The sequence below is a fragment of the Ctenopharyngodon idella genome, chromosome 4 (assembly GCF_019924925.1).
Source record: "Ctenopharyngodon idella isolate HZGC_01 chromosome 4, HZGC01, whole genome shotgun sequence".
NCBI classification, from domain to species: Eukaryota; Metazoa; Chordata; class Actinopteri; order Cypriniformes; family Xenocyprididae; genus Ctenopharyngodon; species Ctenopharyngodon idella.
The window spans coordinates 9,670,183-9,690,557 of record NC_067223.1 but is presented as its reverse complement, the minus strand read 5'-3'; the positions used below and the strand labels follow the sequence as shown (position 1 = coordinate 9,690,557).

General features: G+C 36.5%; 2 protein-coding genes across 2 annotated transcripts in view; both read right to left on the bottom strand.

Annotated features, from left to right (window-relative positions):
- The window catches only part of LOC127511429 (scavenger receptor cysteine-rich type 1 protein M130-like), a 264,217-nt gene that overhangs the window by 97,090 nt on the left and 146,752 nt on the right, over positions 1-20,375 (bottom strand). The window contains exon 13 of the mRNA XM_051892237.1: positions 11,803-11,871. The gene's annotated coding sequence lies outside the window, so the exon portion shown is untranslated. The remainder of the gene's footprint in view (positions 1-11,802; positions 11,872-20,375) is intronic.
- The window catches only part of LOC127510414 (deleted in malignant brain tumors 1 protein-like), a 121,985-nt gene that overhangs the window by 93,908 nt on the left and 7,702 nt on the right, over positions 1-20,375 (bottom strand). The window lies entirely within an intron of this gene.

The following is a 20,375-nucleotide window of genomic DNA, read 5'->3' as shown; positions in this document are numbered from 1 at the left end:
AAGGCAGCAGCACACACTGAAACCCACGTCTGATCATCAAGTATCTCTAACCTCCCAGAGCAGCGAGAACCTCCAACCAGCCTGACTTCTAAATAAGCCAACACAGATCAACAAAAGCATGACTTATTTATGGGGCTTCAAGATAATGATTTGTATATAAATATGTACACTGTACATTGTACATTGTACATATTGTTTGTCTTTTAATTAATAAATGATGTAAACACACACACACACACACACACACACACACAGACACACACACACACACACACACACACACACACACACAAAACTAATATAAATATGAAATCTATTATTGAAGTCAACATTTTAAAATCAAATTCTTTAAAAATTTGAAACCAATATGGAAGCACAAAAAATCTTACAAAGATATGAATTTGAATATGTAAAATACTTTACCTGAGCAGATGACTCCAGCATCTTTAGTATGATCACAGGTGGTTTTACCCCATCCTAATGATGCACAGTGCTTAAGTGTTGACTCTGATCCCTTACACATGACATAACTCATCCAGATTGGTCCTGATCCTGGTCCAAAATGAGCATCACTCAGAGCATCTACAGGTTCTCCACAGTCCAGCTCTCTACACACCACTGCAGCATCAGCCAAATCCCAGTCCTCTCCACACACTGTTCCCCACTGACCTCTGTGAAGAACCTCCACTCTACCAGCACAGCGACTGTGACCACCAACCAACCTCACATTCACACTGTCTAAATATTAAGCAGTAACAATGAGAGAGATGAAGGGATGAGAGTTTAATTCACAGCATTACTAAGCGGGACAACTGGCAAAATGGGACACATACGTCTGAATATTTAAAAGAATATTCAGAGTTCAATACTCCCTCTTTTTTATTAAAAGACAGAAATGTGAAGCTTATAATTTTATAATAGTACTTAAATCAATTATCCTAAAATTTTGTAAAACATTGTTGCAGGGTTTATACCATTACATTGTCATGGAAACAAAGTTGTAAAACTGGATATAAATTTGCACAGAAAAGGTTAGTAATTTTTTCCACACTAAAATCATGTTAACACACATATTGTTTACGTCTTGTTTCTATATTATTGAAAGAGTGAGTATTTTAAAGTTTACAGACTGGCCCCATTCTCTTCCATTGTAAATGTTTTTTGTTTGTTTGTTTGTTTTTCTTAATGGAAGGACAAGGGAAAAAAATGTGTGGTAAACAAAGTTATGCCACAAATGATGTTAATTGAGCTTAAACTATATTAAACCTGGTGTATTCCTTTTATATTTATTTTTTCCCCCTCTATATATAGTTCTTCTGCAGCTGAGCTCTTGGTGTTGTGTAAGATCTAATATGGCAACCCTAAAAAGCCTTTAGTTTTTTTTGTGTGTGTGTGTGTGTGTGTGTGTGTGTGTGTGTGTGTGTGTGTGTTGTTTCTCATGATCTTCATTTTCTTGAGATCTTGACATAATATAGCATTTATGTTGCTGGATCTTTAATTAGCAAATTTTTCCTTGTTTTTTTTGTTTTTTTTTTATGTTCATGGGACTCACTCAAGCAAACACGTCTGTCACTAATATTTCCAAATGAATGTTTATCAAATCAGAACTCCAAATATATGATCAATTTTACTGCGACCCAGCTCGAGGGACTGAGATGTCTGCATGATTATAGAATGATGTTTGAAACATGACGAATTTGCAACCAGAGAAAAGGTGATCAATTCTTTTTTTTTTTCTTTTTTTTGAGACAACAGAATATTGACACAAAATTTATGATGTTGATATCACATGCAAAATTATTGCGATCACAAGACAACAAGGCAAAAACACAATAATAATAAATGTCCTTTTAGGGTTTCTGTAAATAACAAATAATAACATTATTTTGATAATGATATTATAATGAATAAAAAGAAGACCATCATGTAAAACTTATTTATGGCTCTTTATAAATGGGAGAAACAGAGAAAGAAAGACAGAGAGTGAAAGAGAAAGAAAGGAAAAATTGCCTGTTAAACACAGAAGCACATTTAAAATATTGTGACAATGCGATTACACAGACATAAAAAAACACATTACAGTATAGTTTAATTTTAAGTGATTAAATAACAGTCTGACACCTTCATTCCTAAAAATAACTTAATCTCTTTAACTTCATGTGTACTTACCAGCTGTGATGAGTTTTAAAACTGTAGTCAGTAAAATGAGTGTCAGGCATCTCTCCATCTCTCTCTGCTTGATTAATTCAACATCCAGTTCAAGCTTCTCCGCACTGATGATACAGAAGTACAGGCATCCTCTCACACCCCTTAATGAGAGAGAAAGAGGTCCAACACCCTCCAATCACACTCGCTGTTACCTTATTAGACACAACAGAGGAAATCATCAAACAACTTCAGTGACAAATCAGACGAGGCTTTTATGATTTTCTCCATATCAAAATTGTCAGTGCTGATGAACTCCTCCTCCTCCACACACACACACACACACACACACACACACACACACACACACACACACACACACACACACGACTTACAGGAGACAGGAAACTCTCCAGTTTATTTACAGCATCAAAGCCCAACACCTGCAGAGACGAGATAAAAGCACTGATAACTAACTGTGAATGTCCTAAACACTGTCTATTAGTGTACATATGTTAGCATGACATTAACATGTAATAAACTAAACTCTGTAAAATGAATACTCTTTTACAAAACCATTTAAGTATATGTTATTAAGAGCACAGCAAACAAGTAAGCCCTTATTACACTGATAGGCAGAAAAAAATAATAATTTTGTGAAACATTTTATCTATATCTCAAAATAATTCCTGTAACTATTGTGAAATTTATTTAATTGCACAAAAGTATTTTCTTTTAGATGACCCAGAAAAAAACAACAACATAATTTTCAGTGAAGATGAGCATGTTGTTCACCTTGTGACCAGCAGAGAGAGCCAGTGAACTACATTTCTGCTAAAGCACCTTGTTTTGCACATTCATACTTCCACAGGCTAACACTGTATATTTCAACAATTAAATAAATGAACCTCCACAGATATTAGAATGATAGAAAATGTAGCTTTGACAGCATCAGTGGTATTTCACACATTAAAATAGTGAACAGTGAAACAGATACTAAATAAAGATGAAGATGAAGAAGGCATAACATGTGAGAAAATGGCATAACATATTTCAAATAAACCCTCTCCTAAACATTATATATAAGGTCGGTCCTGAGAGTCTCAGTCCTGCAGAGTTTAGCTTCAACCCTGATAAAAACTCACCTGCCTAAAGCTTTCCAGCACCCCTTCAGACCTTGATTAGCTTGTTCAGGTGTGTTTGATTAGGGTTGAAGCTGAACTCTGCAGGACTGTGGCTCTCCAGAACCAACGTTAGCCACCCCTGGTAGTTGGTTTTAAATGGCAGTCATATGGTCTCTTCCTCTCCAAACTTTAGTGGTTCTTGTCCAGAATGTGACACTATCCCCCGGTTTCACAGACAAGGCTTAAGCTAGTCCTAGACTAAAACGCATGTTTGAGCTGTTTTAACTGAAAGCAACTTGCATTGTTTTGTCTGAAGATGAACACCAGAAATGTTTTTTTCTAGTGTACATTTCTAAAAGTTTCTGAAATATCCTAATTGAACTAAGGCTTAATCCTGGCTTAGGCTAAGCCCTGTATGTGAAACCGGGCCTATGTTGTCTAAAGCTACTTAGAAGAACAATTACAATGTTTACTACACTTGCATAAGTGATTTGTCTTATAAAATCACAGATCACTTGATTTAATGTTTAAAAAAAAAAAACATTACACTTGATGAATAAAAATAATATTTTAGATTCCTCTACTACATGTTATATATATATCTTAAATTTTAAAGTGAAAAAGACTAAGAAAAAAAAAACAAAAAAAAAAAACAAGCAAATATGTTAAAGAAACATATACATAAGTATATTTTCATTTATTTATTTAGCATACACGTTTAAGTGAGATACAGAGAAACAACAGTGAATGAGTGGTTTAAAGTTGAACAGTCGTGATTTGAGGTCAGTAAGATTTTATTTGAAACAAAATTAATTTTACTCAGCAAGGACGCATTGTTTAAAATGACAGTAATTTAAATGTTACAAAATATTTCGTTTCAAATAAACATTTAAAGTTTCTTTTCAAGGAATCCTGATACTTCATATTTAATTCATTATTCTGTTTGCTTCCAATTCCTCTCTCTCTCTCTCTCACACACACACACACACACACACACACACACACACACACACACACACACACACACACACACACAATTATACGAATTAACTGATGTGGCTGTATAACAGTATGGTACAATTGAACCAGAAGACTCGAATAAGAGGCAATCAGGAAATCAAGTTGATTAATAAAGCATTCCTGTTCATTTTTGTTCAATTTTGATGTTATGTGTAACAAAATGTCTTTCTCTGTGTCCAGGTTTGACTAATAAAATGAATGCAAGAACTGACACTTCAACATTGCAAATAATAATAATAATAATAATAATAATAAAAATAAATAAATACAAATTTAAACCTTTACAAAGAGCTGTATGCAATACAGATTGTTTCAAAGCAGGAAATAATGATTCAATGATGCAAACAGAATTCAATTCTACTGTAAAGCAGCTCTAGAAATACAACAGTTCAGTGCTGATTCAGTTCAGTTCAATAACTGTGTGAAGTTCAATTATGGAAGGAGTTCAATAAAGCAATAAAGCAGAAAACATTGATGTCATCATCCAGCAGTTCAGTCTGATAGTGTCAGTGCAGTCAAATCAATAATATTGTTAAATATTAAGTGTCCCCAACTAAGCAAGCCAAAAGGTGACAGTGTCAAGGAACCCAAACTCCACTGGTGACAGAGATGGAGAAAAACAAAAGGTAACACTTTATTTTAAGATCTTTTAACTAGTTACTTATTGGCATGCATATTACTGGAATATTGGCTATTTATTAGTACTTATTAAGCAGATATTAATGCCTTATTCTGCATGACCTTATTCTACGTTTCTAATCCTACCCAATATCTAAACTTAACAACTACCTTACTAACTATTAATAAGCAGTAAATTACGAGTTTGAGAGAAAAGTCGTAGTTAATAGTTTATATGTGTTCCCAAAAAAAAAAAAAAGTCTTGAAGGAATCAGGCTCAGTTGGGGGACCAGTCCTCCTCTGACCAGAAGAATGAACAAGGTGTGGTTATGATTCCAGACTGCATCACATGTCAGATTGTGGATTGATCATTCAGAATATTCCATCCAGTTCCTTCTGCTTGAAGATCAGCTACATCTGTGCCGATAGCTTGAGCGAATTATAACACGCACACACACACGCACACACACACACACACACGCACACACACACACACACACCGTTAGAGGTAAAACATAGTCACACATAATTTGGGAGACTTTGAAGATTTCAGAGAGAGGAAGCATCTCATGTTATATTCAGCATCAGACCCAAACACCTGCTAGATACAGACACTGATAACTGCTCAGTTCAAACATTATAACAAGCAAATATATATTAATGTTGAATATATATATTTTTATAAATGTATATTTTAATTTTCAGGACTGAATTTTATTAATTATGACAAAACATCACTTTCATCCCAAATTAATTAAAGCTAAATTTGCAACCCTGTTACCCATTCTAGCATAGTTCATTTATTATTATTTCATTTTATAAATTTAATGTTTATTGTTAGAAAAACCCATAAATCAGGCTTCATTCACTATAGCACTCAGAACTTAGCAGCCTCGGGCAATGTTTATGTGCATTGAATGTGGCAGTGTACGATACTCACCCACAAGGTGGCAGCAAAACACTAAAAATAGAGGGCAGCAAAACACATTCATGAAAAGAGCGGATAAACGTCTTGTCCTTGTCTTGACAGGAGAGAGCGTCTCGCTGAACGCTTACTGGAACTAATTGTTCAGTTCTTTCTTATAATATAGATATACAGGTGCTGGTCATATAATTAGAATATCATCAAAAAATTGATTTATTTCACTAATTCCATTCAAAAAGTGAAACTTGTATATTATATTCATTCATTACACACAGACTGATATATTTCAAATGTTTATTTCTTTTAATTTTGATGATTATAACTGACAACTAAGGAAAATCCCAAATTCAGTATCTCAGAAAATTAGAATATTACTTAAGACCCATACAAAGAAAGGATTTTTAGAACTCTTGGCCAACTGAAAAGTATGAACATGAAAAGTATGAGCATGTACAGCACTCAATACTTAGTTGGGGCTCCTTTTGCCTGAATTACTGCAGCAATGCGGCGTGGCATGGAGTCGATCAGTCTGTGGCACTGCTCAGGTGTTATAAGAGCCCAGGTTGCTCTGATAGTGGCCTTCGGCTCTTCTGCATTGTTGGGTCTGGCATATCGCATCTTCCTCTTCACAATACTCCATAGATTTTCTATGGGGTTAAGGTCAGGTGAGTTTGCTGGCCAATTAAGAACAGGGATACCATGGTCCTTAAACCAGGTACTGGTAGCTTTGGCACTGTGTGCAGGTGCCAAGTCCTGTTGGAAAATGAAATCTGCATCTCCATAAAGTTGGTCAGCAGCAGCAAGCGTGAAGTGCTCTAAAACTTCCTGGTATACAGCTGCGTTGACCTTGGACCTCAGAAAACACAGTGGACCAACACCAGCAGATGACATAGCACCCCAAACCATCACTGACTGTGGAAACTTTACACTGGACCTCAAGCAACGTGGATTGTGTGCCTCTCCTCTCTTCCTCCAGACTCTGGGACCCTGATTTCCAAAGGAAATGCAAAATTTACTTTCATCAGAGAACATAACTTTGGACCACTCAGCAGCAGTCCAGTCCTTTTTGTCTTTAGCCCAGGCGAGACGCTTCTGACGCTGTCTGTTGTTCAAGAGTGGCATGACACAAGGAATGCGACAGCTGAAACCCATGTCTTGCATACGTCTGTGCGTAGTGGTTCTTGAAGCACTGACTCCAGCTGCAGTCCACTCTTTGTGAATCTCCCCCACATTTTTGAATGGGTTTTGTTTCACAATCCTCTCCAGGGTGCGGTTATCCCTATTGCTTGTACACTTTTTTCTACCACATCTTTTCCTTCCCTTCGCCTCTCTATTAATGTGCTTGGACACAGAGCTCTGTGAACAGCCAGCTTCTTTTGCAATGACCTTTTGTGTCTTGCCCTTCTTGTGCAAGGTGTCAATGGTCGTCTTTTGGACAACTGTCAGTTCAGCAGTCTTCCCCATGATTGTGTAGCCTACAGAACTAGACTGAGAGACCATTTAAAGGCCTTTGCAGGTGTTTTGAGTTAATTAGCTGATTAGAGTGTGGCACCAGGTGTCTTCAATATTGAACCTTTTCACAATATTCTAATTTTCTGAGATACTGAATTTGGGATTTTCCTTAGTTGTCAGTTATAATTATCAAAATTAAAAGAAATAAACATTTGAAATATATCAGTCTGTGTGTAATGAATGAATATAATATACAAGTTTCACTTTTTGAATGGAATTAGTGAAATAAATCAACTTTTTGATGATATTCTAATTATACGACCAGCACCTGTATATAATATTATATAATTATGTATAATATAATATGTCTTATAATGTAATCTTATAATATTTCTTATATTTCTTATAATAACCTTATAAGTCGGAATGATTTTTGGTCAAACAGACATTAAATTGTAGTAAAATGTTTTGGTAAAAAGTCCGCTAATTCAGACTGGCCTGTCTATGGACAAACACATATCACTAGATCCTGTAAGTTATTATGAATATTATTATGCATACATAAGTAATGATAATCAACAAGAAGTATTTGATATATAATATATACAATATAACAATAATAACAAACATGTATTTGTTAATGAGCCCATAATTATAAAAACATTATTTTAACTCCTATAACCTGTAAATTAAGAACATACAGGAATACATTATTGTTATTATTATTATTATAACAAGTATATGATGAACCCAATATTTAATAATAATAATTTTACTGATATACATTACTTTTAGCCTTTCTGTAATGCATGATTAAGATTGCTAATCATGGCATTAATCATGTTCTAATATCGCTGTGTAATGAGAGTTGACCCAGAGAAATACATTTCCTACATCCTAGTACTACTTCAGTATAGTAATACTCATAATACTCTGCTGCCTCTTTTCACATCAACACAAGATAGAATAATTAATTAGCTTAGTTGTTAAAAAATAAAGTAAAATCAATATGTCCATGTTTGGCAAGCAACTGTGGAATAAGCAGAATAATGTACAGTCAGCTGGTCATTATCACAAAATAAACCCCCAGAGGATGATCAGTGATGATCAAACAAGTAGAATCCACCTGCAATCCGCCTGACGCAAAAGTGTGCAGATGTAGCCATGTGAATGTTTGACAGACACACACACACCTGAGCATATGAGCAGCGCTGAACACCACGTCAAACTCAGAACTGTCCTGCTCTGCAGCTTTCTGAGCCATTACTGCAGCAATCAAGATAATGAATCAGATATTCTTAAAAGAGTTCATTAGATTAAACCTTAAGCCATGATGATTCGTTAATGGTAGAAAAGTATGTTCAACATATCTTAGAAAAAATGTAGATTAAAAATGAAGTTGTGTGACTCACCCATTACCATTACTGTCCATTCATGATGACATCTTCATAATTCTCTGGTCTGGTGTATCCACTACACACACACACACACACACACACACACACACACACACACACACACACACACACACACACACACGCACAACATAAGTTCTTAAATATAACTTTAAGCTAATAAAATAACATTTTATCTGAACTTGTCTTCACCTTAAAGAAATAGGGTGTAAAAAGAGCAAAATCAAACAAACAAAAACCCACCTTTTTCAGTACCATAGGTCTGTCCACTGGTAAAAAGACAAACTCTTGGATTTTAAAAATATCTTCATTTGTGTTCCGAAGATGAACAAAGGTCTTACGGTGTTTGGAACGACACGAGGGACAGTGATTAATGACAGAAATGTAATTTTTGGGGGAACTAATGCTTTAAACTGCCAAATACACACAAGGTTATCTCAAAAACACAATGTTCACATAAACACAGTCTGTTATGATTGTGAACGTAAACAGCAGGGACAGAAATCGCATGTGTATATTAGATCTGTGGAGCATTCCCTTCAAAAATAACACCAATCCACTGCGTCTTCAGTGGATCATATGTTGGGAATAAATGACGACTGCTATGTTTAGTGATGGATGCTTTTGAAACACGCTTCGTGAGGCTTCAAAACCTTTGCAAATCATTTGTTCTGAATCAGCAGGTCCGAGCTCATATTAAACTGCCAAAGTTATTTGATTTCAGTAAATGAGGCTTTCTTACATCACAACTGTTTCGAAAAATGTCAATAGTTCGCCATTACGGGCCATGAACTTGTGTCTGTATGGTTTTTACCTGATCTTGGATCAGTTTTATACATTTGTAGACATTTAATGACAAATTTGCAGTATAAAATGAAGAGTTGTATCACTCTAAAAAAAAAAAAAAAAAAAAAAGTGCTATATTGCACTAAAAGTGGTTCTTGGCTCGTAATCATAGGGGAACCACTTTTGATGCTATGTAGCACCATATCTTTAAAGGTGCTCTGTCTTTAAAGATGACCTTTGTCAAATGGTGCTATGTAAAACCCATAAGAGGTGCCATATCGCATTTTATTTCTTCAACAAAAATGGTGCTAAACAGCACCAACAGTGGTTCTTTGGCTCATAAAGAATGGGCTTAACAGGTTCTTTGTACGGCAGTGGTGCTATATAGCACCTTAACCACCCCAAAGAACCACTGAAGTTGTTTTGTAAAAGCTGATTTCATGGATGTTTGAGCTGAGTTTTCGTTACATTTACATTGTTCTGACCAGCATGTGGCACTTCGGATGCTTCAAAACAGTGAATCATTTTGCGAATCAATTACCTAAATTGATTCAAAGTTTCGAAATACTTCATTTCTACCATAACTAATGTTCACTCTTACATCCAAAAACAAAACACCTCAATCATTTACGAGACATTCTTGTCGCTACAGCTGCTCCGACGTCAAGACAATGGTGGACTGTGTACAACTCGCTCAGGGCGGTGTCTATTCTAATACAGCAGTGTCCGTCAACAGTCGTGGGCAGGGCCTGTACAAAATAATGTCACTTTGTACAGAATCTGTGAACGGCTTGTTCTGAGACACTGCTTATGATTTATGGGGATTAAAAAAAGGAGTGGGTGAATATTCATCGTTATAGGGTGGTTGTGTACACACACTGCCAACACACATTTATGTTCAAACACCATATAAAAGGGAATTTTGCATATTAGGTCCCCTTTAAAGTGCTGACAAAGTCACCCAGGTGTCATGAGAGTGAATGTGGGAAACACAAAGTCTGACACCTGCAGAGAAGAGATGACAAACACTGACAATGACCCTGGCTTGAGGAGCACTGGGTGTTAATGATATGCTAAGAAAGAGAGACATAAAGGACAATCTGTTAATAACAAAACAATGTTTCGCAGAAATGTATTGAACTTTTGCTTTTTGTGTACAAAAAAACAATGTGTTATAAATTGGAAGCAAATCTAAAACTAATCCATGAAACAAACAGGGTCTCTATTTGAAAAAGCTGTTATAAACACTGAAGGTTTCAGCTCACAGTGCAGACAGTCAGAAACTCCTTCTGCAGGACATAAAGTGAACATGCTTTTCTGATAATTTCTCACAGCTGCTGTTTGTAAACTTATTTCCAAAAGTAAATTCCAACAATTTTTAATAAAATATAAAAGTCCACCAGCAGTGGGTCTACATTTAAAATGGTGCTGGCGGCTTAAAGATAAAGAACTCATAAAATGTATAGCAAAAAAAAATAAAATAATAATTTTCTCAGAAATTATAGCTGAATTAGAAGATTTCAATACAAAGTGCAACATAAAACATTGCTGGACTGCAGGTAAAACATACAGTTCATAGGATGATCTTAAACACTTTTCAGACCACTTAAACACTTTGATTTGAGGCGCTGTGTGTGGTTTGAGTTATACAGCCCTTCCATGTGTTCCTGGATCTTCCTCCACATCATCATAGTCTGTTATTAGAAAACAAGAGCAAATTCATGTATCAACATGCTTTAAAAAGTATTATAATGAACACAATGTTTTCAGTCCCATTTAAATAAGCTATTGTGACAACAGAAGCTGATAGAACAAGATAAATTGATAATATAAAGCTATTATAAAGGCTAAACCAAAATTATTCTGTTAAAAATGTGTCAATAACCTACCAAACATGTCACTCAAATATTCCCCGACGTTCTTCACATCATCATACTCCTCTTGAACACCCTCTGATATAAATGTGTCTAATATTAATTACATGAAAAAAGTCTTCATACTTTATATGCTACTATAATTTGATGAAAAATAAGAAAACCCTGTTCTAAGGTAAAAGTGTATAATTTGAAACCCACACCTTTTTTATCATTGGAGAACTGCCGTACAGTGACGACATCATCATAGTTTTCTGCTGAGTCATACAACAAAATAATGAAAAATTAAATGCATCAATTAATGGACAAAATTTAGAATTTTAAAACTGTACATATGTATAATTAAATACACAAACACACACACACACACACACACACACTATATATATATATATATATATATATATATATATGAAAAACCTGTCGAATTAAAAGAAATAAACCTGTAGCATGATGTCTCCGTTCAGCAATGATTACATCATCATAATTCTCTGGTGTGTTTTGTTGCTCTACTAAATTATTTAAAAGGAAAAGGGAATAAACAGAAACTAATTCACAGGCCAAATAAGTGATTCTATTAAGTGAATTTCTGTGATCAGTTAACAAACTCACTGACCTGTTGGTCCTTCAGTGGTGGTGACATCATCATAGTAGTCAGTCTTCATTCCTACTGCAGATTTTGCTTTTGAAAAGAAAATACATGCATATTATTATTGTTATTATTATTATTATAATTATTATTGTTATTAATATTAATAATAATAATAAAACCTTATCTGAATTATGTGCTGAATAATTTATATAATTTATACTCTTCTGAGATAACTTAATTGAATGTTTTTAATCATTTAACACACATACTTTTCTGTATGTAGAAGGTAACATAATTTCAGTCCTCTAACCTGAAAGAAGCTCATCAGCATCTTCATACCGAGAATGCTGTTCGGTAGAAAGGACACTTCCTATTGTGGAGTAGAACCATCAGACATGTTCACAATCACAAATCAGCCAAAATCCCCATATCATTTAGATCATATAGCACTAACCCTATATCATTACAAGTGACACAAACAAGGTACAAATGGATGCGATTTACTCCACTCACCCTCTGAATAAACTGATTACCCTGTTGATCTCCACAAATCAGATATTACGACATTTACTCACCCCTCTGAGTGAAGAGACTGTGTCTGTTAGTGGGTCTGTGATGAATCTCCTCATAAACGGCCTCAGTCGTGCTCCTGTGTCTCCTCTTAGAGAGAGCTGTGAGTGTAGACAGACAAACCTGCTGTCAGTTCACAACACATGACTGATCACACACTGAATAAGACACAATATGACAGTCTCTGGATCTCTCCTACCTCTCCTCATCACTCTGTTCTGCTGAATCAGTATAAGCAGTGGCACTAAGAGCAGTAAGAGCACAACTCCCAGTACAATCACAAGCACAGAGAGAGACGCTGCTGGAGGAGTTTGTGGACGAGTGACTGATGTTGAGCTCACTGTCTGAGAAACTGGAGGAGAAGCTGATGTTGTTGTGGCAGGAGTAGTGGACACTGACAAATCTGGTAAAACAGACACAAACACGTTCAAAATCATGATTGTCCTAAATACACAAATAGTATTAGCACTAAAATTGTCTAAAAATGAACAATATTTATCAGTGTTTTCTGTGACCTGCACAGGTGAGTCCAGCGTGCTCTTTGTTGGAGCAGTCAGTGTGGTTCTTCAGGGAGAGAGGACAGTCCCACAGGTGAATCTCATTCCCTCTGCACTCAACTCTGTTCAGCCACACAACACCTTCACCAGCACCAAAGACTGAATTCCCATCAGCCCTCAGTGCTGCTCCACAACCCAGCAGCCTGCAGACCACCTGAGCATCGCTGATGTCCCACAGATCATCACAGACTGAGCCCCACACAGCGTTATGATACACCTCCAGCCTCCCAGAGCACCGGCCCTCCCCTCCACTCAGTCTGAGAGGAAGACGCTCTAAATCACAGACAAGTAGACATTATTATTGGCCAACAGAGTTCTGTCAGAACAGCGACACCTACAGTGGGTTGTGTGTGATATTAAATCCTCTTGGTTCCCCCAAACGAAATTACATGCATACATGACAAATGGCTGTTATGATTTTTATGTTCTTCTACATCAAATGAACTTACCTGAACACTGTCTCTGATGTGGAGATGTGGAGCATGACAAATAGCTTCTAGGGGACTCATGACTCTCCTGTTCTGTAATCACAAGTTAATTCAATATTATATTTAGTGCTGTCAATCAATAAAAAAATAAAAATATTATTATTATTATTTTTGGTGGGGGGGGGGGGGGGGGTTAATTGTGATTAATTGCACCTAACATTAAAGTTTTTAATATATATTTTTCTATTGTAATTATTTCACATTTCACCTCCCAATGAATGTAGCAACATCATAAAGACAGTATATTTTAAACATTTGATCTAACAGGTAGGAAATATACAGAAATTGAATGAATTTATCAAACACTTCACATTCTTCACTGCATAAGTTATAAATTAAATATAGATTAAACCTTATCAAAGCTATAGTCAGAGCAGCGAGTTATTTTCTTTTTTTCTTTGATTAACATTAATGACAGACATCAGCAGGTTTATTAGGCATTTTGGCATAATTTTGTGTGTTTTTGTTCGTTCAAGTGTGAAAGAGAACTCAATGCGCCCGGCGCGCTGTCTGAAGCAGATTTCTGTGCGTGTGAGTCATGTGTGTGTCACACAAACAGGAGATTCACAGACAGCGTGCCAGTATTCACGCTTGAATGGTTTAAAAGCATTTGCATGAATAAAAGTGTGATCATATAATGTAACGCGAGCTAAAGGTTGACAGAAAAAATGGATGCTGCGTTAAATATTTTTAACACGTTAAATTGAACAAAATTGATTTAATGCGTTAAGTTTGACAGCCCTAATTATATAACTATATATACTGTATATATAACTATATTTTTCTATTTTAATATACTTTAAAATATAATTTATTTCTGTGATGCAAAGCTGAATTTTCAGCATCATTACTCCAGTCTTCAGTGTCACGTGATCCTTCAGAAATCATTCTAATATGCTGATTTGATACTCAGTTATTATCAATGTTGAAAACAGTTGTGTTGCTTAATATTTTTTTTGGAACCTGTGATACTTTTTTCAGGATTCATTGATGAATAAAAGGTTAAAAAGAACAGCATTTATTTAAAATATAAATCTTTTCTGACATTATAAATCTTTACTATCACTTCTTATCAATTTAACACATCCATGTTGAATAAAAGTATTAATTTCTTTCAAAAAAAAAAAAAAAAAGAAAAAAAATTACTGACCCCAAACTTTTGAACAGTAGTGTATATTGTTACAAAAGATTTCTATTTTAAATAAATACTGATATTTTTTAACTTTTTATTCATCAAAGAATCCTGAAAAAGTATCACAGGTCATAAAATAATATTAAGCAGCACAACTGTTTCCAACATTGATAATAAATCAGCATATTAGAATGACTTCTGAAGAATCATGTGACACTGAAGACTGGAGTAATGATGCTGAATATATATATATATATACTCCACACTCTAATCAGCTAATTAACACCTGCAAAGGCCTTTAAATGGTCTCTCAGTCTAGTTCTGTAGGCTACACAATCATGGGGAAGACTGCTGACTTGACAGTTGTCCAAAAGACGACCATTGACACCTTGCACAAGGAGAGCAAGACACAAAAGTTCATTGCAAAAGAGGCTGGCTGTTCACAGAGCTCTGTGTCCAAGCACATTAATAGAAAGGCGAAGGGAAGGAAAAGATGTGGTAGAAAAAAAAAAGTGTACAAGCAATAGGGATAACCGCACCCTGGAGAGGATTGTGAAACAAAATCCATTAAAAAATGTGGGGGAGATTCACAAAGAGTGGACTGCAGCCAGAGTCAGTGCTTCAAGAACCACTACACACAGACGTATGCAAGACATGGGTTTCAGCTGTCGCATTCCTTGTGTCAAGCCACTCTTGAACAACAGAGAGCGTCAGAAGCGTCTCGCCTGTGCTAAAGACAAAATGGACTGGACTGGTGCTGAGTGGTCCAAAGTTATGTTCTCTGATGAAAGTAAATTTTCCATTTCCTTTGGAAATCAGGGTCCCAGAGTCTGGAGGAAGAGAGGAGAGGCACACAATCCATGTTGCTTGAGGTCCAGTGTAAAGTTTCCACAGTCAGTGATGGTTTGGGGTGCCATGTCATCTGCTGGTGTTGGTCCACTGTGTTTTCTGAGGTCCAAGGTCAACGCAGCCGTATACCAGGAAGTTTTAGAGCACTTCATGCTTTCTGCTGCTGACCAACTTTATGGAGATGCAGATTTCATTTTCCAGCAGGACTTGGCACCTGCACACAGTGCCAAAGCTACCAGTACCTGGTTTAAGGACCATGGTATCCCTGTTCTTAATTGGCCAGCAAACTCGCCTGACCTTAACCCCATAGAAAATCTATGGGGTATTGTGAAGTGGAAGATGCGATATGCCAGACCCAACAATGCAGAAGAGCTGAAGGCCACTATCAGAGCAACCTGGGCTCTTATAACACCTGAGCAGTGCCACAGACTGATCGACTCCATGCCACGCCGCATTGCTGCAGTAATTCAGGCAAAAGGAGCCCCAACTAAGTATTGAGTGCTGTACCTGCTCATACTTTTCATGTCCATACTTTTCAGTTGGCCAAGATTTCTAAAAATCCTTTCTTTGTATTGGTCTTAAGTAATATTCTAATTTTCTAAGATACTGAATTTGGGATTTTCCTTAGTTGTCAGTTATAATCATCAAAATTAAAAGAAATAAACATTTGAAATATATCAGTCTGTGTGTAATGAATGAATATAATATAGAAGTTTCACTTTTTGAATGGAATTAGTGAAATAAATCAACTTTTTGATGATATTCTAATTATATGATCAGCACCTGTATATATATATATATATATATATATATATACATATATAGAGAGAGAGAGTACTGTGCAAAAGTCTTAGGCCACCATTAGATGTTGTTTCAGCAATAGTATAATCCCCGTATATAATTATTTCCCAGTCTCTTTATTAGAATATAACCATAAAATACAGGAAATTTGTATGCAGTATTACAAAAAAAGAAGGAAAAAAAAAAAAAACGGCTTCTATAAGCTAGATTGGCAAGTATTTAGTGAGCTCCCCCTACACTTGAGCAATAACAGGAACCGGCTCTCTTAAACCAAAATGGGATGGAAGAGGACTGGAAGGCCAAGAATATTTTCAAAATATGATGAGATGTTTCTTAGTGTTTCTTCTTTGAGAAAGAAGTCCAGGAGGTCACACTAAATACTGATTTTTGCTTAAAGAATCCATTTTGTTCAGATTTTTATTTTTTTACATTTTGTTTACATATTTCCTTTGTTTTCTGTTTGTGTCTTAATAGAGAGACCGAAAAATAAATATGAATGGTCATTAAAACAAAGATGCCAAAACAACAAAGCTGGTGGCCTTAGTCTTTTGCACAGTAGCCTACTGTATATGTTGTTTATATACTCAGTAATGTTAATGGATTACCGTTGTATGTTTCGAGATGGAAAATACATCAGTCTTACCCAAACAGGTGATTTTGGCCACTTCATCTTCATTACAGTCATTCTGTCCCCAGGGTAAAGATGGACACTGCCACACATTTGAATCATGTGGGCGACATTTCACTTCATCCAGCCAGTTACGAGCTGATTCCAGTCTTGATGTAGAAGCAGACAAAACACCAGATCTTCCACAGTTCAGCTCTTGACAGATCAGACTCACTGTGTCTCTGTCCATCTGGTTCCAGCACACATTACCGCAGGATCCATTGTAGAAAACCTCCACATTCCCTTCACAGCCCTCAGTTAACCTGATCTCTTTAAACTCTAGATGAAAAAACATGAAAGCTATATAAGCTCTTATCCAATTCATTTCAACCACTGGATGTTACATGTATACGAATGACTAAAATAAACCAAAAAGATGAAATTATACATATTTTAAAAAGATAAAATTAGATTTTAAAAGTTACTGAATAACAATTTTTCACAACTGAGTACTATTTACCTGAGCACACAACTCCTACATCCTCCTTGTGTTGACAGTCATGTTTTCCCCAGCCTGGAGAAGAGCAGCTCCACAGGGACGTCTCATTCCCCTCACACTCCACCTCATCCAGCCATATGGGTCCAGAACCAGGACCAAACCAGGCTGGTACCTGCTGGTTACTGAGGGCCACTCCACACTGCAGCTGTCTGCACACCACATGGGCATCTTTAATATCCCAGGAGTCATCACACACTGTCCCCCATGAGCCGCTGTGAAAAACCTCCAGCCTCCCTGCACAGTCTCCCCCAGAACCCACCAGCCTGATGGACCTGCGACCTGATATTCAGAGAAAGAAAAACACATCAGTGATCACTAACAACTGAAGAATCTGCCCAGATGTTGCTCATCTCACCAAGGCAGGTGATTGACAGCTGTTGTGTGGAGCTGCAGTTAAGAATTTGTGGAGAGCTGCAGTTCCCTAGATGAGCTTCACTCCCAGAGCACTGGAAGCCCGTCACACACTCATGACTGTGTTCAGGACTGGATGAAGAGAAGCCGGAGAAGTTCAGCACAGAGCCACAGCCCAGCTGTCTGCAGACCACAGAGGATTCAGTGAGACTCCAGGAGTCCAGCAGAACTCTGCTCCAGACCTGATGGATGGAAACTTCCACCTCCCCCTCACACTGTCTCTCTCCAGACAACCGCACCAGACCGTCATGAACAGCCAGAGAGGAACCTTAAGAGAAGTTCTTATTTTACTAAAATACGAATTGTGTTAGAACACAGTGAAAAAATGTTCATGTATTATAGAGTTGTCCAGTAACATAATGGTCTCTGTGTCAAATAAGCTCACCAGAGCAGATGACTCCAACATCTCGTCTATGAGAACATTCAGCTCGACTCCATGAAGAGATGGAACATTCTGAGAGTTTTGTTTCATTCCCATCACAATCAAACACATCAGCCCAGATTTCACCACTTCCCTCTCCAAACCAGTCTGATCCCACCACAGACACAGCAATCCCACAATTCAGCTGTCTACAGAGGACACTAGCAGCTCTCATATCCCAGCATGCATCACACACTGTGCCCCACTTATTGATAAACCGAAGCTCCACTCTTCCAGAACAAGAGTCTGAGCCATTTACCAGTTTGGCCTCTGTGTAACCTGAATAAAGAACAGAGAAGTTAAAACAAAGTATAATGTAGCTGACAGAGAAAATATACTGTATCAAATACAAATGAAGAGACACTGAATATTTATACTTTACCAGAGCATATCAGGCCCACATTATTGTCACTGGTGCAGCTGTGTTTGTGTGATGATGATGTTGAGCAAAATGAAATATAAGATTCATTTCCTCTGCACTGAATCTCTTGTGTCCACATCTGAGCGTCTCCTTTGCCAAAAGCATCTTCTCCCAGCACCTGTACAGGAGCCCCACAGTCCAGCTCTCTACACACAACCTCTGCATCCTGCTGGTCAAAGGCAGCAGCACACACTGACACCCACGTCTGATTATCAAGTATCTCTAACCTCCCAGAGCAGAGGTGAGATCCGTTAACGAGTCTGGAAGCTTTATGACCTGTTCATATTACAGAAATGACAGTGCACAGTAGACAAATACAAAAATGCTTAATAGTTAAATACAATAACCATACAAACATTTAGAGTTTTCCAAACAAAATATTCTTTTTGTCACAACTAGGGATGTAACGATATGATGATATTAAAATGATACTAAAATATCACAATACGATAATACCTCAGTATAAAGTCCACGATACAATATTTATTGTGATATTTTTTTTTTTTTTTTTTTTTAAAAAGAAAAGAAATGAAGACTTGGAAAAAAGTACCATGAGTGTTAAACAGTGATGGGGTAGTCTAATGGGTTTTGGTATTTACCAATTGTATGTTCCATGTTGATAATTTTTTTATATATTTGGATTTGTTTTGGGTTCATGTTGTTTTTTATTCAGGGAATTCCATTTGTCCCAGAATTTGTTAGAATTTACAGATTCTTCAATAATTTTTAGCTGATTTTGCATGCACTGTTCTCTCTTTTTTCTGAATGTATTTTTATACTGTTTAAGTTCCTCACAATATTGATGGTGCAAATCTGCATCATTTGGTTGTCTGTGTTTTTGATTTGATAATTGTCTTAATTTTTTCCTCATTGTTTTACAGTCTAAATCAAACCAGTTTTCATTATCTTGTTTTGTTTTATGGATTTTCTTAGAGGATTTGAGGTTAGATAAAGTTGCCAAATAATCAAATATATAATTTATGTTCTCCACAGCCAGATTTACTCCATCTCCATCATGAGGATAAATTCTGTTGAGGAAGTTGTCTATAAGTGATCATACTTTTGGATGGTCCATTGCTGTCACATACTTTTCTGTGCTGTTTTGCACCCATCTGTATGTCTCTCTAATGTTGTACAGCTTACTGGGCTGTGAATTTATGTTAGTATTTTTTGTCCTTTTTATATAAATTGTAATTTGGCTGTGATCTGATAGAGGTGTTAGTGGCTTGACCGTGAATGCTCTGAAAAAGAATGGATCTAAATCTGTGATCATGTAGTCAACTGTTGAGCAACCATGAAATGAACTGTAGGTGTATCTCCCTAGAGAATGCCCTCTCATCCTGCCATTGACGAGGTACAGACCGAGGCTTTGACAGAGCTCAATCAGATGCTTCCTGTTTTTATTTACTTGGGCATCAGAGTTATATCTTGGGAAGTTTACAATGTTTTGTGGGAAGCTCTGTCCAAAAATATAGTAATTCCCATTATCTGTAGTATAGTCAGGAAGGGATCCTGTTCTGGCATTTAGATCCCCACAAATTAACACACTTCCCTGCGCCTGGAAGTGGTTAATTTGACTGTGGAGAGATTCAAAGATGTCCTCATTAT